The sequence below is a fragment of the Manacus vitellinus genome, unplaced genomic scaffold (genome assembly GCF_001715985.3).
Source record: "Manacus vitellinus isolate BGI_N305 unplaced genomic scaffold, ASM171598v3 scaffold_49_pilon, whole genome shotgun sequence".
Classification (NCBI taxonomy): Eukaryota; Metazoa; Chordata; class Aves; order Passeriformes; family Pipridae; genus Manacus; species Manacus vitellinus.
The window spans coordinates 5,779,882-5,796,816 of NW_021940603.1; the positions used below are offsets into that span (position 1 = coordinate 5,779,882).

General features: G+C 37.8%; 1 long non-coding RNA gene across 7 annotated transcripts in view; it reads right to left on the reverse strand.

Moving 5' to 3' along the window:
- Positions 1-16,935, reverse strand: part of LOC108643027 — a 121,914-nt gene that overhangs the window by 16,618 nt on the left and 88,361 nt on the right. Inside the window, exons 1-2 of one of the 7 annotated variants that reach the window (XR_003916088.1) lie at positions 13,428-13,494; positions 12,067-12,203 (exon numbers count right to left, since the gene is read on the reverse strand). The exons of 4 other annotated variants lie outside the window; for them this stretch is intronic. This is a non-coding gene — a long non-coding RNA (uncharacterized LOC108643027). Of the gene's footprint in view, positions 1-12,066; positions 12,367-13,427; positions 13,495-16,935 lie in introns of those variants that run through there. 2 more of the 7 variants (XR_003916087.1, XR_003916092.1) reach the window with 2 other exon arrangements.

The window sequence follows — 16,935 nt, forward strand, 5'->3', positions numbered from 1 at the left end:
TCAGGTCTTGAGCTGCTCAAAGTATTTTTTCATGTAGTGCTATGTAGCAGATAACCAATTACTTTTCTGATCAGAAATCCAAAGGATAGTAAATAATACTGTAAAAGACATCTAAGAAGAAAATTTACCCATAAATTCCCTTCCAACTTCTGTTGCTGTTTCTCCTGGGTACTAATTTGTCTAAGACCTTTTTCTGATTTCAAGTCCCTGGAGAACACAAGACTAACATGAGACATTTAACACACGCATCTACTTATCAAAAAATAAATATATTACCAGTTTGTTGGAATATGTTGCAGTACGTACCCTGCAGCGGAGATAAAGACCAACCTTGGCCCACAGATCACATGATAGCTCAACAAACTGCTGCTTTGTACTTTATCTGTCTTTGGTACCCACACATGGTGCCTGAGCTTCAAGCCAGCTCCATAACTTTTCAACCATTACAGAAAATAAATTTAAAAAAGAGCAGTACGGGCTTGAGGCAAGTGTTCAATTGTCATTAGAGTGAGCAGCAGCTCCCTCCAGTAAAATAACCCTGCTTTAATATTCAGTCTCATTATGGTCCTTTGAGAACTGATGTGACAATGGGAGAGGGGATAAAAGAGCTCAGATATACAATTATAGATATACACACACTTGTGTGTAGGATATCAGTCTGTCTCTATATCGTACTCCCAAAATGGGTAGAATCCAGTGAGGATGATAAAAGATGGATAAAATGTCCTTTCTGGTGTTTCCCATCACTTGGCAAATGCTCATTATTGAGCTGCCAGTAGAGACAGAGACCTTGTTCCCACACCAACCTCAAGGACTGACATGGGGCAGGGAGACGTTACCAGCTTCCCTTTAAACAAAACTGGAGAGAAGGATTTTATGCTTCCATCCCCTGAAAAAAAGGCACCAGGGCAGGAACACAGACTTTCTTGCAGGCACAGAAGCCTCTTTTCAAAACACGCAGAGGAAACATCAGGTTTGGGGTTGCCAAGTACCTGATTTCAGGGTTCATTCTGTTACTGCATATAAATGTCTCTGGTGTGTGTTTGGCACGACATGTTATCCTAGACTGATCATATGTTCACAGATTGTGGAGAGTGTGTGAAAGCCTTTTTTGCTGTAGTTATTGGGCGAAGTCACGTCTGTTACCTGGTACTCATGCAGAGAAATCTGTAATCTGGGAACAGATGGTCTGACTGAGTGAGTGAGAGAGAGAGAGAGAGACGCTGTCTGGAAGACTGCAGAGTTTTTCACTCAGAGGAGAGGAAAGAGGAATGAACAAACCCACCACAGCATGACAAAAACATGAAAATATAGAAGAATGTCAGTCCTGAAGGTCATTCCTTTAGAATTCACCAACTGTCTATGTACCATATGTGCACATCAACACACCAAAGAGAGCCCACCATCCTGTTGCACAGAGCCGGAGGTGGCTTACACAGCCAAAAATTGTGGAATCGTAGACTTACCATTTAAAAAAGCAACACACTCCATAGTCTAAGCACAGGGTCTGAAAAGAATCTGAAAAAATATATAGCAACTTCTGCTCTGGAATTTTTACAAAATTTGATAGCAATAGGCCAGAATGGGAAAATTCACATCCTAGTCTTCAAGCACTGTCTTTGTGGGATACATTTGGATCTGAAACTTTTCCAGCAACTCATGAGATGCAGTATGAGCCTGGCTTTGGAGTCCAAGTGCCTCTGGAATTGGTGACACATGCCATCAGGACAAGCCCATCCTTCACAAACAGTTACATGAAACTGGTTATTTTTACTAAAATGCAGCATTGCATTACTCCAAAATAAAATTAATTGGATCTAAGCTGTCATAAAATCTTATTCAGCCTTCTTGACAGTGGGATTTTGGGGAACAGCAGCCTAACCAAAGGTACCATCTCTGCTCCATCCTCGCAGCTGCCATCACACCTTTAACCACAGAAGAGATATACCCCAAAAAATAAACCTCTTACATTCAAACAAAAACTCATGACCATCCCAAGCCCCATGTTCCCAAAGACACTGTCCAGGATATTTCAGCCAGAATGAAAACAAACAAGACTCTGTGAGAAAGCAGGATCACAGTGGTGGCAGTGCAAGGTCTGGAGCGAGGGGCTGGCACTGCCTGATGCAGCCACAGGCCCCTGGCATGGCAGAGCCCTGCAGAGCAGACTAGGCAGGGGGAGCAGAGGGATCATCCTATCGACATTTTGCTCCCAGAATGACACTGTGCAACAGGTCCTTAGGGAAAGCAGGACCTAGTGACAAAACCCTCCAGCCCTGCGAATTACACACAGCAAGGACTATCAGCATGGGTCCTGCTAAAAGCTGGTCACATAAAACCTGCCACGGGAGCAGGAAAAAGGGGAGAATCAGGGTATTTCCCTGGCTAAACCACTGGATGAAAGAAGTGGTGTTTCCCTTACACAAAACTGATTTGAAAAGATAATCAAGTCCTAATTGAAGAGGATGGTTTCATCTAGAAACTATAAACATGAGGGGTTGCAATCTCACCAAATGATTGTCTGAATGAGACTGAACCTTTAGCCCTTTCAGCCTACAGCCAAAAGCTCTACTTGTAACACACCAGATGAAAGCAATTTTAAGAACACTTCATTTTAGCCAGCACAAGATTTTACATTTGGGTGCTATCCAGTGCTTCAATTTTTCACAAGAAATCCACATTGTCAGATATAGACAAGCAACCCTATATTTTACTATTTGTTCTTCCAGTAATGTGTCAATCAATTTGCAGAATCAATTTTCAAATAGAACCAAAAGGGTTTTTTACCTCTCAATAAAACTGACTAAACGAACCATTAAAAGGAAAAATTCCTCTTCCCTCTCCTCTTTCTGTTCCAGCAAACAGTAGCAGAGGCAGAGCAGGGTAACAAGATCCAGGATTAAACATGTTGCCGATAGAGTGAAAAAATCCATTCTTTGACAGTAACAAGGTGATCTATCATACCTCATGCCTAAGCTACAGAAGAAGACAACATCCTCCTGGTTGGTCTCAGTTATTAAAAGTAATTGCTAGGAGCCAAAAGCTGGCTAAGACACTCTGGAAAATTATAAAGTATCTTACAGGAGAAATGAAATACAACATTTCATTGTGCAATACAAAAAACAGGTTTTGACTATAGCTTTAGGTGTTTGCCAGGTCATTTATGTAGATGGTGATCCTGCAAACATGCAAAAAGGGAAAATATCAACCTAAAAGCACAGAAACAGCATCTTTGCTCTCCTCTCACTTGCAAATTTTTACGCTTCTGAGGCAGGATGAATTCATATCATAGGGGTATTACAAAGGCTGTGATACCTTTCTTTCCCTTCTCTATAGCTATAGAAGAGAGTGTTCCATCTTTAAGGAATAAGTCAATAATACAACTTAATTCCTGGACCATTTATCTCTATTAATAGATCACACCTGGGTAACCTCTTAGATGCTGCATGATTTTATCTGCCAGTGCAACTTTGGTAGCAATTTTGATAGATATAAATGCAAGTATAATGGCAGTATCTGAAGCTCTTCACAACTTGTGCCAGTTTGGCACACATGCAAACACCCTGCAAGGACATACACACTTGTTGAGATCAACAGTCATTTATAAGGTACTTGGCTCTAAGCATAATGCCAGCAAGGTCCTGGTGAGTCTGGAATCTGTAGAGGTTTCTTTTATTGGTGCTGATGATAGAGATGAGCTAAATTACAGAAACTGGGATGGCTTTTAACATTATTCAAAGAGAATGTTTCCAAAGAGCCAATGTTGCAAAAGCCAGTGGTCATTTATGTCTCTTCCAAAATGATTGTCATTTCAGAGAACTCCAAGCTGTCTATGTCTAAATGCAACAAGTTTTTTAGAGAAAAGAACCTGTGTTCTGTATTGAGCAACGTTTGCAGATCCCAGACGTGCTCAGCACCTTGCAGGGTCAAGCCCTAAGCAGTTTCTTTGGCCACATTTGGAAATTAACAGCAAGACCAAAGAACCAAACTTCTGTCCAGATTTCATTTAGTGTATGTTTGCATTGAAAGGCACACTAAATCCAACAACAAAACAATATTTTTTTTTCTTCCCCCCCTTTATTTGAGTGGCTGAAGATCCTCAGAGGTCCAGTAATGAAACAAATATTCTAAGTGCTGTACAAACATGGAACACAGAGGTTATCCCATCCCAAAGAGCCATTTGTTACACACCTCCAAGAAGAATCAAAACAGAGAACATCATAAGCAAACAGGTGATCATAGATTTTTGGTCCTCAGCTGTTACAAACTAGTCAGCTAATGACTTGGTGCTGGATTTCATGGTGTTTAAAATCTTCATGGAACAAGAGCCTATATTTTTTTACCTATATTCATGCAATTTAAGTCAATATAATCCATAAGAGATTTAATTCTCGACGTTACTGTGGAAAAACTTCAAGTATAAATACACAGCTCCCAGGAGAGACTAGCATTAATAGCAGTGCTGGTTAACCTAAGAAAGGAGCAGGCATGCAAAAGGAGAGCAGAACTTTTGCTACAAGCAGCATTTCACTTGACTCTTCAAGAGCAAATCTTAGCTTTTCTTCAGGGGAAATAAATCTCCTAAAATCAGGTGATTTTTCTTACCTTACTATACTGTTCCCTGTAGTCCTATTCCTATTGCAGAAGTATTGTGAAGTTGCTTCTTCTACAGTCAGCATAGCTCACCATTCACCTTTTTGAAAAGTATGTCACTGATAGTGCTTCAACCTCCAAAGTCACACCTTACAGTATTTTATTAGTGAACAGCATCCTTTTCCTGGGCTAAGGTTTTGGGTTTTTTCCATTCATTGGTTTAGTTTTATTCACATCACCTTCCTGAAAGCCCTCAAAGACACACCTTAAAAATACAGTGTGGGTGAATAGATCTGCCTGTCCATGGCTCAGGACATAGAACACCACCTCCTGATCACAGCCCAAAAAGATGGTCTCATGGTTTGTTGCCACCCTGGATAGCAGCAGTACAAGTGACTCCCAGTAGGGCTGCTTTCAGAGGGCCTGCAAAAGCAATCACATGTATGGCAATGTTTGAAAAGTTGAGAGGCATATTGAAAAATCTGCTTAGACTATTATTATGGACATTGAATGGAATATGAATATTCCATTCTGGAATATTTTGGAATATTCCTTTCTAGGAATATTCCTCTGACTTTATATGTATTCAGAAAATTGCCATGAGTGTTTTTGATCTAAGAAAACTATTTGCAGCCAGTCTAGCAATCTGACATCTACTTCATTCTCTACCCTCTTTACATTCCCATCAAAAGGAAGTGAGACTCCTCTCCAGCTCAGAGGGGAACTGGGTAAAACACAGGGTAATTCAGTCTCTGAGCACACACAGCCCGTGACATCGCTGCGGAGTGTGCCAGCAAGTGCCATGGTTGTGAAAAGAGGTGTTTAACCCAAGTGATGTAACCTGCCACAGTTCACTTGGTGTCTTGCAGAGACTGTGGCTTCCATTCAAAGCATTACAATCTCTATCCTGAAACCGATTCAGCCCAAAGAAAGAAAGGGTTGTTACAACAACCCAAACGGTGCCAGGATTGCACAGAAGGCTCCAACACATTCTTTGTTATGATTATTCTATTTCCATAGCTCTACAATGCCTGCTGTGGGAATACATGGAGACCTGCTCTGATTTCATCCACCCTACTAAGAGTCAATGAAACAAACTGTCAGTGCAGCATAAACTGGGATAACTGATAACTGTACCAACATGGTAATAATTTCATACCCAGGTAGCACGTCAAAGCTCCAGCCAAGACTGAAGCCCTGCTAGCCTGGCATTATACAAACACCACCAGGGAAATTCCTTGTCCAGGCATGCTTACAAACTAAACAGACAAAACAGGCTACGTGTAATAGGGAAAACAAAACCACAAAGGCATTAAATGTCTGGCCGAGGGTTACACCAGCCAGTCAATGGCAAAGCTAAAAACAGAATCCAAGTTTCTCAGTCTACTACATGTGGCAATGGGAACTGTGTGGCACATCAAGAGCCTGATTAGTCCACAGTCTTTGGCAAGACCTACTAAAAGTCCTTCATTAATATTTAGGGACATTATTTGTACTCTGCTCTAATTTACTTTCTTTCTTTCTCCTCAGAATGGAAACTTCATAGGATCTCCTTCATAGGAATGGGGGAGGTGATGACTGCTATGGGATGAAGTAGATGGATAAATAAGTCCCCCAAAATCATAAAAAAACCCCCAAACTTCTTTAACACAAAACATTATCCCTCTCAATGTTCATAAACATATCTGTCAGTTATCAAAATTAGGATAAAAGCTACTGTATTTTTAATTGTATCCTGAAAGCACATAGAGCTAAACAAAGCCTACTACTCATAGCATTATGAAGAGTAATACTCCACTCAATTATGAGATGTTATGTAAGTCCATACGTAGTTTTAAAAATAAGAGCCCATATTTGAACCCCAAATTTCCTTTATTTAGGAATTTGCTTAATTCCCAGGTGGTGGATTAGGGTAGAGAAGACCACAAATAATGAGCATTGATTTATCAGCTGCACATGAGTCTCCCTGTTTAGAGCCCACCCACATCCATATAGCTTGCACTGGGTGTCTTTATGTGGGATTTTGAAAAGCACTCATCATCCTTTTAACTCTTCCTCTCTTGCCATTAGGCCTCTGTAACTTGAGGTAACCTCACCTGAACTGGGATTGCCAAATGACACAGAAGCAACAGAAAGATCTCTACACGCACTACTTGAGAATATGTCAAATCTCACACTAAGACTTTCAAATATTACACACATTATCCTAATTACTATCTGACAAGTATTTCTTTTATTTACAGTTAATTTCTTGAATAAGTCCATGTGTATTATATGGAAATTGAAAAATCAGCCCCCTTTCCCCTATATTCTATTAAGTATGTTAAAAAAAAAAACTTATACATCTTCTGGTTGCCAGTCATTTACAGTAAATGAGATTTGAATTCCAGACTCTGGAGTGCAGCCATTTAGGATATGCAGCTTTGCAAAGTATTTTCCACAATGAAATCTCCAATGATTTGAAGGTACTTCACATTAACCTTAAGCAATTTATTAGTGCAAAACCCTCTAAACTACTGACATATCTGGTCAAATTAAAACATGATAAATCTGATGCTGGGATTATAGTCATTATACTGTGCGGAGAACTGAATTTTGGAGAAGCTGGTGGTTTTTGGATCAATCAGCAGAGTTCCTTACAGTCCAAAAATGAAATTACAAATGTTTTCAAGAAAAATAGGTGCCAGCTCAATGCACAGTTTTTGTGCAGTACTTGAGATTTGGAGTTGCATTAGTTGCTTATGTGGAAAAAAGATTTTTGACTGAAGAGTCATATTCCAACAGCAAGTGTCAGCACAGTTTTTCCTTGTAAGTATAAAAGAGTTTATTAGTTACCATGCAAGCTAAGTATAGCTATCCATAATACCCTGTAACATTCTCTGAAATAGGAACATGTTCATTTTAAAAATATTCACTTTTTTCACAATACAATCAAGTATCCACATTTTCACAACAGAAATTTAGGATCTGATTCTTCTGACTTAGGCATCCTGCTGTCATTTTACCAAGGCAATGTGGGTGCAAAACTTTCTCACAAGAGTGATTTCTAATCTGCTTTGCCCAAGCAGACTACTGTGGAAATAGAAGATTAGTGGTCTACATTTAAAGCAAGGTTTGAACTGAAAGTACCACAGTTCTACTGTCACATCTCACTGCAGCTTTGTTTGTGTTGTTTATGGAAATCCAACCATACCCCATGTGAGGGCAGAGAAAAAGGAGGAAACAGGTTTTGTTACAAGGTCACTCTTTTCCTGTGAAGGTCACTTCCAGTAAACAGGATCTGTAAGGCTATACAATTTTACACATTACCAGAGGTAAATAATCTTGAAAGATTTAAAGGAATATTTCTGTTCAGAAATATCTTGATTTATGTACTCAGAAATATAAGCTTGTCAATCCCTTGCCTCAGTAAGAGTAATCTCCAAGTAATATGTTTTGCCTCAAGCAACAGAAGCTCCAGATACAATTGTGTTTTAAAAGCAAATAATATGAAGCATCTAAAGCAACTTTCAACAATAACTTTCTTCCATTGACATCAGCAGGAGTCCTGTGACTGACTAAAATCTACGGGTCGATACAATTTTAGGCAGTAAATAATGTATAATATTTTCATAAGTCAAGGACAACATTTTGATCAGGTATAACAGAAATATTAGAGTGGCCACAACAACACTCTCAGTATTCATGTTCAGCAAATGACATATCCTGATACAGTTTTGTGAGCGAGGGCATTTGCTTTAAATATCTTGAAGATCATCTCATCAGATATACTCAATCCCTAAGAAAAATGCCTGTGAGCATCACTAGGGTTTCACTTAAGACAGACAAAGGAAAAAGAAATAAAACCTAGAATTATCAGCATTTCTACATGCTCTAACTCATTATAATTTTAAAAGATAAATAATAAATAATAAAATAAATAATAAAAATTGCTAATAAACATTCAGAAGCTTGCCTGAACTCTGCTAGAACAGAGTAAGATTAGTATGATTGGAGTTTTACTAGTTGATGGATGAAATTATTGTCCCATCAGCCAAGTTATTTTTTCCACATATTTTATAGTTCACTTAATGCTTTTTGACTATGCAATGAAAAGCTGAAAATGGATGTGGTTAGTTTTAAGAATGACTGACATTTGTGACTTCAGTATTTTTAATTATTTTAGTGTGTGAAGTTACTGCCACCTTATAGCATTTGAATGATAATTTCTTATTTGTAATAGATCCTTTTTAAAGAAATGTTACCATAATTTGTTTCACTCAAACTTAATACATCAAAATATCCAAATATTCAATATAAAGTGTTTACTATGTTAATCAAATTAATAATAAAAAATTATTTCAAACACTAAACTGTAATTTAATTGAAGTTACAGTGTCAGTACTCTGACTTGTTAATACTTTTTAAGAAATCATGAGTCAGAGAAAGGTTTTCAAAATGTCTGCATGGCTTTTCTATCCTGTGCTGACCATCATTAGCTACTAATAGACAGCAACATAAATTCTTTTAGTACATAATAAGGCCAGGTTGCACTGTCATAACCACTGCAAAAATTAAAGAAATATCTTCCCAAGGGCCGCAGTATTAAGTTTTCCCCATGATACTTCCAAGAGTCATCCAGGCTGCAATACCAGATATGGGTTGAGTGGTTGAGACAGGCCCATAAACTTGATGTAGACCGGTAAATTTTCCCCAGAATTATGTTAACTGAGGGATAAAGCATTACTAGATTGAGTTGTTCTCACTGGGTAGAAAGAAAGTTAAAGCTCTGGATTGGCTTAAGTTCCAGTTGCCATTTCTTTGCTGTTAGAGGAGCTGCCTTCCCCTGAGAAATAATGAGCTCCTAAAATGTGTTATTCCATGTTACCTGTAGAACACCACAGATGATATCATACAGGCAAGTATGAGAAAATGATTGTGGCAGAGAAGGCTATGGTTTAAATGAGATATTAAACAGAATATTGGGAGCCTGTGATAGTGATAAAAGCAGGAAGAGATGCATTTCGTCAACAATGGGTCAAGAACCTAGACTGAGTTTTGGACTGGATCTCACTGCACATCATTCTCAGGCCTTACTTATTCTTCTTACAGATCCCTGAACACAACAGAAGCAGTCTTTGACTCACACAGCCTCATGACTGCAGTGAGACAGACCTAACCCACAGGTAACATGCCTGTGGAATAGATACTGGTGGGAGGGGTGTGCTGAGAACCCACACGTGTTTTTACATGCAATCACTCGTGTGCATGTTCTTTCTTGGTAGGGAGGCAAAGTGCACATGTGCCACATCCAAACCTCGAGGCTCCTGCAGCCTCTGCAGTGACAGGTGCTGTCAGTGCTAAGTGCCCTGGAAAGATAAATGCTCAGTGCCTGTGATCCCTGCAGTTATCCTTATGAGCTGGATTTCCAGTTTGGCTCAGACTCTTGGAACCCAATGAGAATGTGGCAAACAAGCAGTTAAGAACATTCAACTTTAGGCCAAAATCCCCAGCTCCACACCGCCTGAATTACAGCTTTTTCCAAGCGTACAAAGTTTAATCATTCATTTCATTCAGGACTTGACACTGTTAGGGAAGTTACAAGACCAAGTAAAGAGAGAAGCAAAAAGGAGAATAACACCTGTCTTTGCAGCTGGTCAACAGGCAGACCTTTAATGTGCTGCCTGCTGCAAAACAGGGATGGTCTCATGTTACACTGAGGCTTCAGCAAATGATGGAGTTTGCAAAAAGGAATCCTGCAACCAGAAGATGTGAGGCTTGGGTTTTAGCCAAAAACAATGGAGAAGAACATTATATGAAAAGTTCCATAAGTTCAAATGCATTCAATCACTGAACAACACAGGGCTTTGTGGTCTGAATGAATTTAAAAAAGGAATTTAAATCATCACTGGAGAGCTACCAATTGTTTCTAATTTTGAAGAACAACCACTATTTTACCCTTAACTACCACCAAATGCTTCCCAGAGTGACCATAGTCACCCATAAACAGACTGAATACTTTCACTGAGGAAGAACAGACGAAGCCTGATAAAAGCTGATATGCTACTCTGAAAATTGCTTTACTGCCTGAAGCAGAATTTCATATCTTTCATAGGCTAAATCGACCCTAATAAGTGGCACCAGTTTTGCTTTAAGTTACATTCTTATAAGCTCATTGACTACAATTGGGAAGTCATTGAAGAAGAGCGATTCCAAAAGACTAGTTGAGAAATACAGATGATGGTATTAGAGTAGACATTTAGAGACTATAATCTTAAGAATAGAAATGCTGCAACAGAAAGCAGTAGAATAAAATAAAGAAATAAAAGTTGAGCTGAAAATCCTAAAGCAGTGAAACCTGCATAGTTCTACTTCTGAAGTGAAGCAGTGAGGAAAGGACTGCAAAATATCTTACAAAAAATGATCAAAGTACTACACAATCAGAGAGTAAAATCATATATTAGAAGTCAAAATGCCTTTTTTTTTTTCAAAGTCTCAATAATACTGACTGCTAGAAAGGGATAAAGGCATTAACAGGTGCTTAAGAAGCAGATCAGGAGGGACCTGCATTTTCAGCAGTGACCTCTAATTTTGATTTCATAGCATGAGACAAAGAATCTTTTTTTCTGAGGGATCTAAAACATCTTAAACTCTCCTTAATTTTGGTAGGAAATGAGAGGACAGCAACCTTCCCTGATGAGGAAGTGAATGGGGAATATATCACCCACAAAGTGTTGCTGAGAAGTGAACTGTTGGAATTATAATTTCACAATATCAGGAACCTGACATTAATGATTTAAGAAACAGATATTTAAATGCTATAATATTTGAAGATGAACATACTGAATTAAGTTTGATGCACTACAGTTTGACTTATTAGTAAATATTTTAAGATCATATACAGATACAGCTTATACTGGCCTATTCAAGTGAGAGATGGAGTTCACATTAACAAGGGTATTTGCTTTTTGGGGTTTCTTATTTTATGGAAGACAATAAGAAACCTTTGGAAAACAAGAAATCCATAAACTATTTCAGTTCTTGGTTTTTAGGTTCATTGCTAGAGATTTAATGACCTAAGATTCCTATAATCTTTAATTTTATGATTCTATTAAACAAATGATAAATAAAAATTTCCTTGAGAGGGGGAAAAAATTCATGAAAATATTGGAAAAGGATCCAGGTTTTCAGTCAGTTGAAACATCCTTAATTGGCTGGCATGTTTTGCTGCACTTATTACACTGAATGCTGCCATCTGTTTCTTATTTCAAAAGAAACAGTCAAAACTATTAGCAAGCCAACAGAGAAGGAAGTCTTATCACGCATATAGAATATTTTTAAAAGCATAGTATCCACTAGCTCCCTGTGGATAGAATATTTCTAGTCTTGACGTGATAATTACTGGTAGAAAAATTGTGACAGGCAAATTTTCAACCAGCTTCCATTTGTGATCATTTTGACTTCACAATTTCCATTTCCCACTTTAGAATTTACCTTTCAAGTATCTCAGTAAGGACGTTTGTGACGATCCAGGGTCTGCACTGTCCATCCAGTAGATCACAGGTTGGTGGTTGAAGATACTGAGAAGTTTGCCAATGCAAAAAATCATCTTTAATAGCCCAAAGGGAAGTCTACTAAGCAACAAGGAAAGAGCATGAAGGAAGACACCGACAATGTTAAGGTAAAGAAAAAGACATAAGAGACCAAATAAGCCTTCACTTTCACTAGACAGCTAGTGCATGATCAATAGTGCTATCATCACAACTGATCAAATATTCATCACACTGGCTATTTTTCTACTAGTTAAGCATCATAATGAATTGCTGATATTTCAGCAATTTATTATTTAATTTCATCAACTGATGCTTAACATGATAACTGCAAAATTGATGCTTGCAAAAGCAGTAATGTCAAAGATCCCTTGCCTATATATTATTGTTTGACTTTCACTTCCTTGCAGACTATTCAGTCTATTATGAGGATATTGTAAAGGCAAAATCTAATGCCAATCTGTATAGCCACAATCTGAAAAGTCATGGAAGGAAACTATGGCACTAAACCATGACAGCTGCTACAGTCAAGAAGTGAGAATAGCATAAGTATGAAATACAGGAGAGGGTTTAACTCACATGAAGCCTGTTATGTATCTTTTCACCCTATCAGTGCAGTGGAGAGTATCAAGATTCATGTCTTCTCTCCATCCCATTATTTTTCTCTCTAACCATAGGAATCCAAATCTGGATCTGTCTGAAATTAGGAGAAATAAGAGCTTTCTGCTCTCTGCATCTCAAGGTAGAAAACAGCAGGTCCTATTGCCACAGGGAATAAAAATCATTTGCAACAAAACTCATCTTGTTTTTTGCTTGGTTTTCCAGTGTTTTGCTTTGCTTCACAAAAGACTTCCTTAATTCACTTTTGTGCTTTACTTTTTCTTCATATGTCAATGACAGTAAGACAGTACCATAGTATTTCCTGTTTTTACAACTGCCAGAGTAACAGGAGCAGGAGACACAAAGACCAGGGCTGAGATATAGCCACCAGTAATCCCTTCCTTGACTCCTATTTGTAGGCCACATAAAGAACCCTGGAATTTTAGAAGGAACATTATGCCAATATATATTTTTACTACAGGATGTCCAGACTGTAAAAGCACCTGCTTAGGGATGAATGAAGTAAATGGGATAAAAAAGAACAGAAAATATAATGGGTGAGGATGGGGGTAGATGGCAAAGCAGAAAAAACCAAAACCAAACAAACCTCAAAATCCAAGAGATGAATAACAGGTCATCCATGAACGTTTGCTATCAGAGCCTGTGAACCAACCAAAAAACATAAAGAAGAAAAAACATACAAACCTCAGACCAGAAAAAATAATCCTGTCTCAGCTTACAAATGTGACTGGTGACTGCAGTTTTTGTTTTTCATCAACTTTCTTTAAAAAAAAAGAAGGGGAAAAAAAAAAAAGTAAGTATCCACACACAGAGAGTGGAAAACAGAAGAATGGCCATGAGCTGATGTGACAGCTGGTGGCTCTTGCAAACTTAAAAGGGAAACGTGAGAAAGCTCAAGACAAGCAGCACTTGCATCATGCAGGCAAGAAAGGCATCTGTACCATAGTACTAGTGGGTACCACTTGAGCCAGGGATTCAGCCAGGGATTCTCAGGCAGATGGACCTTTGGAAATGCAGATAAATTCAGAGGAGATATTTGAACCTTTAAATGAGATGTAAAAAAGCATGAGAATTCAATCAACTCCTCTGTGAGCACTGTTGACTATTACACAAGCTTGATCTATCTTAGGGAACTGTGCACTAGAATGCCCAATATAAATAGTTCTTGAATTAAATTAAAAAAAAAAAAAAGAAAAAAAGAAAGAAAGAAAAACCACTATAGCTTGGATGAAGGTATCTTTTTCTTCTAAAAGTGCCACCATTCTCCTGCCAAGAGAGAACATTTAGCATCTACTGTTATCAATAGGCAAATCTGAAGTTGGACAGAACTGCCTATCTCCACTTGTCACAAATATGCCTACTGTGTTACCAGAAATGTTTTTTGATAAATGAATTGGAAACCAGCCTATTTATTCTGTATAATAAAAAGCAAGTGCTGGAGGGTATTTAACATGCAAAGGGTACACGCCACAGATTGCTGTGCTCACTGCATGACAGGCACTGAGGAAACTAGTTGGACTCAGACTCTATGTTCCTCATGGAAGGGAAGAAATGTCATTTAAGGTAATGTGTACAACTGGTCAAATCAGTGCTGACAAATACATTTGCTGACAACTTCAGCCCTTTTTCCAATTACCAGCTGTTTGCAAACAGACTACTGCTGTGTTTGTTATTGTAATTGTAGGACAGACAATTGAAGTGCCTGAGCCAAAAGCCCAAAACTCTCATTGACTTCACTGGGCTATGAGAAAGGGCTGTAGATGAACAAACTTTACACAAAGAATTCCTGAAATATTCACTTGGACTCTTTCCCATTTCTAATTTATGCTGTGTAGCTGGTCATTCACATTATACAGATTTTTTTTGCTTCCAGACTATATATATAAAATCTTTTAATTAATAGTTTAATAACAAATAGTTTTTACATCTGAATGAATAACAATATTCAAATGAGACTAAAAAACTGTGAAGAGTAGTCATTATCCAAATGTTTGTGGCAGTACAAACATCCATGAGTGGCTGATATCAAAATGTTGCAGTAAACCTGAGATGTTCTGAATCCATGGCAGCATTTGTAAGTGTAGTTTCAGTCCATTCGAGAATCTACTGCATGAATCATTAGTCAGAAGCAGGAGTAGTCTCAGAACAAACTGCTCTGCAAGCTGATACACTCAAGGTTGAGATCACCAACTAATCTCTCCTTCCCATGAATAAAGAGGAAACCAAACACTGGGATTAAACATGTAACTGCTTCATTTTTCAGGATCTGGAATTATATTGCTTGCCTCTACAGGGGAAAGTAGTTGTCTTTATAATTCAGCCCTACTTTGTCTGTTATGGTTAAGGATAGCAATAACATATCTGTTCCAAAGTACTCTAGGAAAAATTCTTCAGAGGATTTACCATTTAATAGTGAGATTATGATACACTTACCTTTACAGAAAAACATCCTCTTTTCCTAATCCAACTGGCTTTTATTAGATTTGTTTGAAGACTCATGGGACATACCAGCTACAGAAGGATATCATAATCTGATCCTTAGCTTCTTCTAAATGTCTTAAGCATTATGGATCCTACTTGCACCTCTCAGTTGAACATACCAGAAAGTTTCTTCTTAATATTCAGGCATGCTTTTAAATATTCCCTTCCCCTTCTGTTTACAGAGTAATTTTTGTCCATCTTGGTCTTCATTTATTAAATAGTGGATGTTAAGACTAGAGTCTTATAACCAAGTCATCGTGGAGAAATCAATTTTCTTGTATAAAACAATATAAACAACAGCGTGTATGTTGCAGAATTACCACCTCCCAAAGTTATACATCTCTTTTATTCCCGAAATTCCTTCTCCTGAAACATACCCAGTGCAGATCAGATATTCTGATTATTTATATGTAGTCTTACACTGAAATCCCTTTCTGAGAAACAGTCCCTCAAAGGCACTTTAGCCACCCAGAAATTTGTGAGCGACTGGTTGAAGCTCTGAGCAATACCAATACACCCTGTGGCACATCACAAAGATGTTTTCCATCTTTTGATTCCATTATTTACTTTTCAGGTATTGAATTACAATGTTTACTAGAAGGAGCATACAAACACAACACAACCAGTCAATTTTTAATGTAATAAATAAGCTCAAGCTATACATGTGCTACTCTACTTATAATAATTTGTGCCTTCTTTACCCTGTATCTTGATAGCAGCAATTAATGAATGTGAAGGATATAACATTGGTTTGAGTGTTCAGTGTGATACACAGAACATTTCTATAAACCATCCCAAAAGCTCACAGAAAAGGGAACTGGCAAATAACGTAGGGTATGATGAGCTGAGCCAAGAATGTGATTTTGGACTGTTTCCATTGCGGTTTTCACTTCAGAGTAATTTGTATGATTTGGAAAGCTAGCAATATAACTCTGTGTAGGGATGGGTTATTCGAGGTAACCTCTGTGTTTAAAGGATGGGGTATTTTTACAGGCATGGACCAAAAATGAGGTCACATGCTACCTAGAGCAAGGAAGACAGAGAATCCACTGTTTTTAATTTCTCACATTATCTTATACTATACAGATATGTATTTTGCTGTTCTTAAAATACATAGCTATTAACATGCTAAAGGCATGATAAGCAAAAGAGCAAAGCCTAATAAAATGTCCCTCTAGTAGAAATATTAACTTTAAGGCTAGTTTTCACATTAAATTCCTCAAGAAATCCAGTGAAGTATAAGCAAAGAGCGTAATATTTGAAACTTCTAAAATATATTGGATTTTATTGCATTCTGAGTTCATGTGACAGCCCAGCCTGTCTGTCTAGTGCTAGATTTTCTCAGAGATAAACCTTCAGCTAATTTCTAGAAAATAGCTGGAATTTTTTAAGCTGCAAAATTTAAATGCTATGGTTTGTACATAAAGATACAGCAATTGTAGGCTTAACACAGTACATAAACACAGGACTACCATAATTTAACATATTTGGATGTGAACAGTATTTTCTCTAGCACAGAGTTTGCAAAAGATGAAAAACATTAAATGCCCCAGAGAACCTTGAAATCAGTTTTACAGTGGGACCTTTTAATGACTTAGATCCAGATCCCCAGTTTGAATGAAGGAAGTGAAGGTACCTAATTTACATCAATGAAAAATTATAAAATCAAGATAATCCAGACACTAAATTCTCATTTTGCTCCCCACAGCTT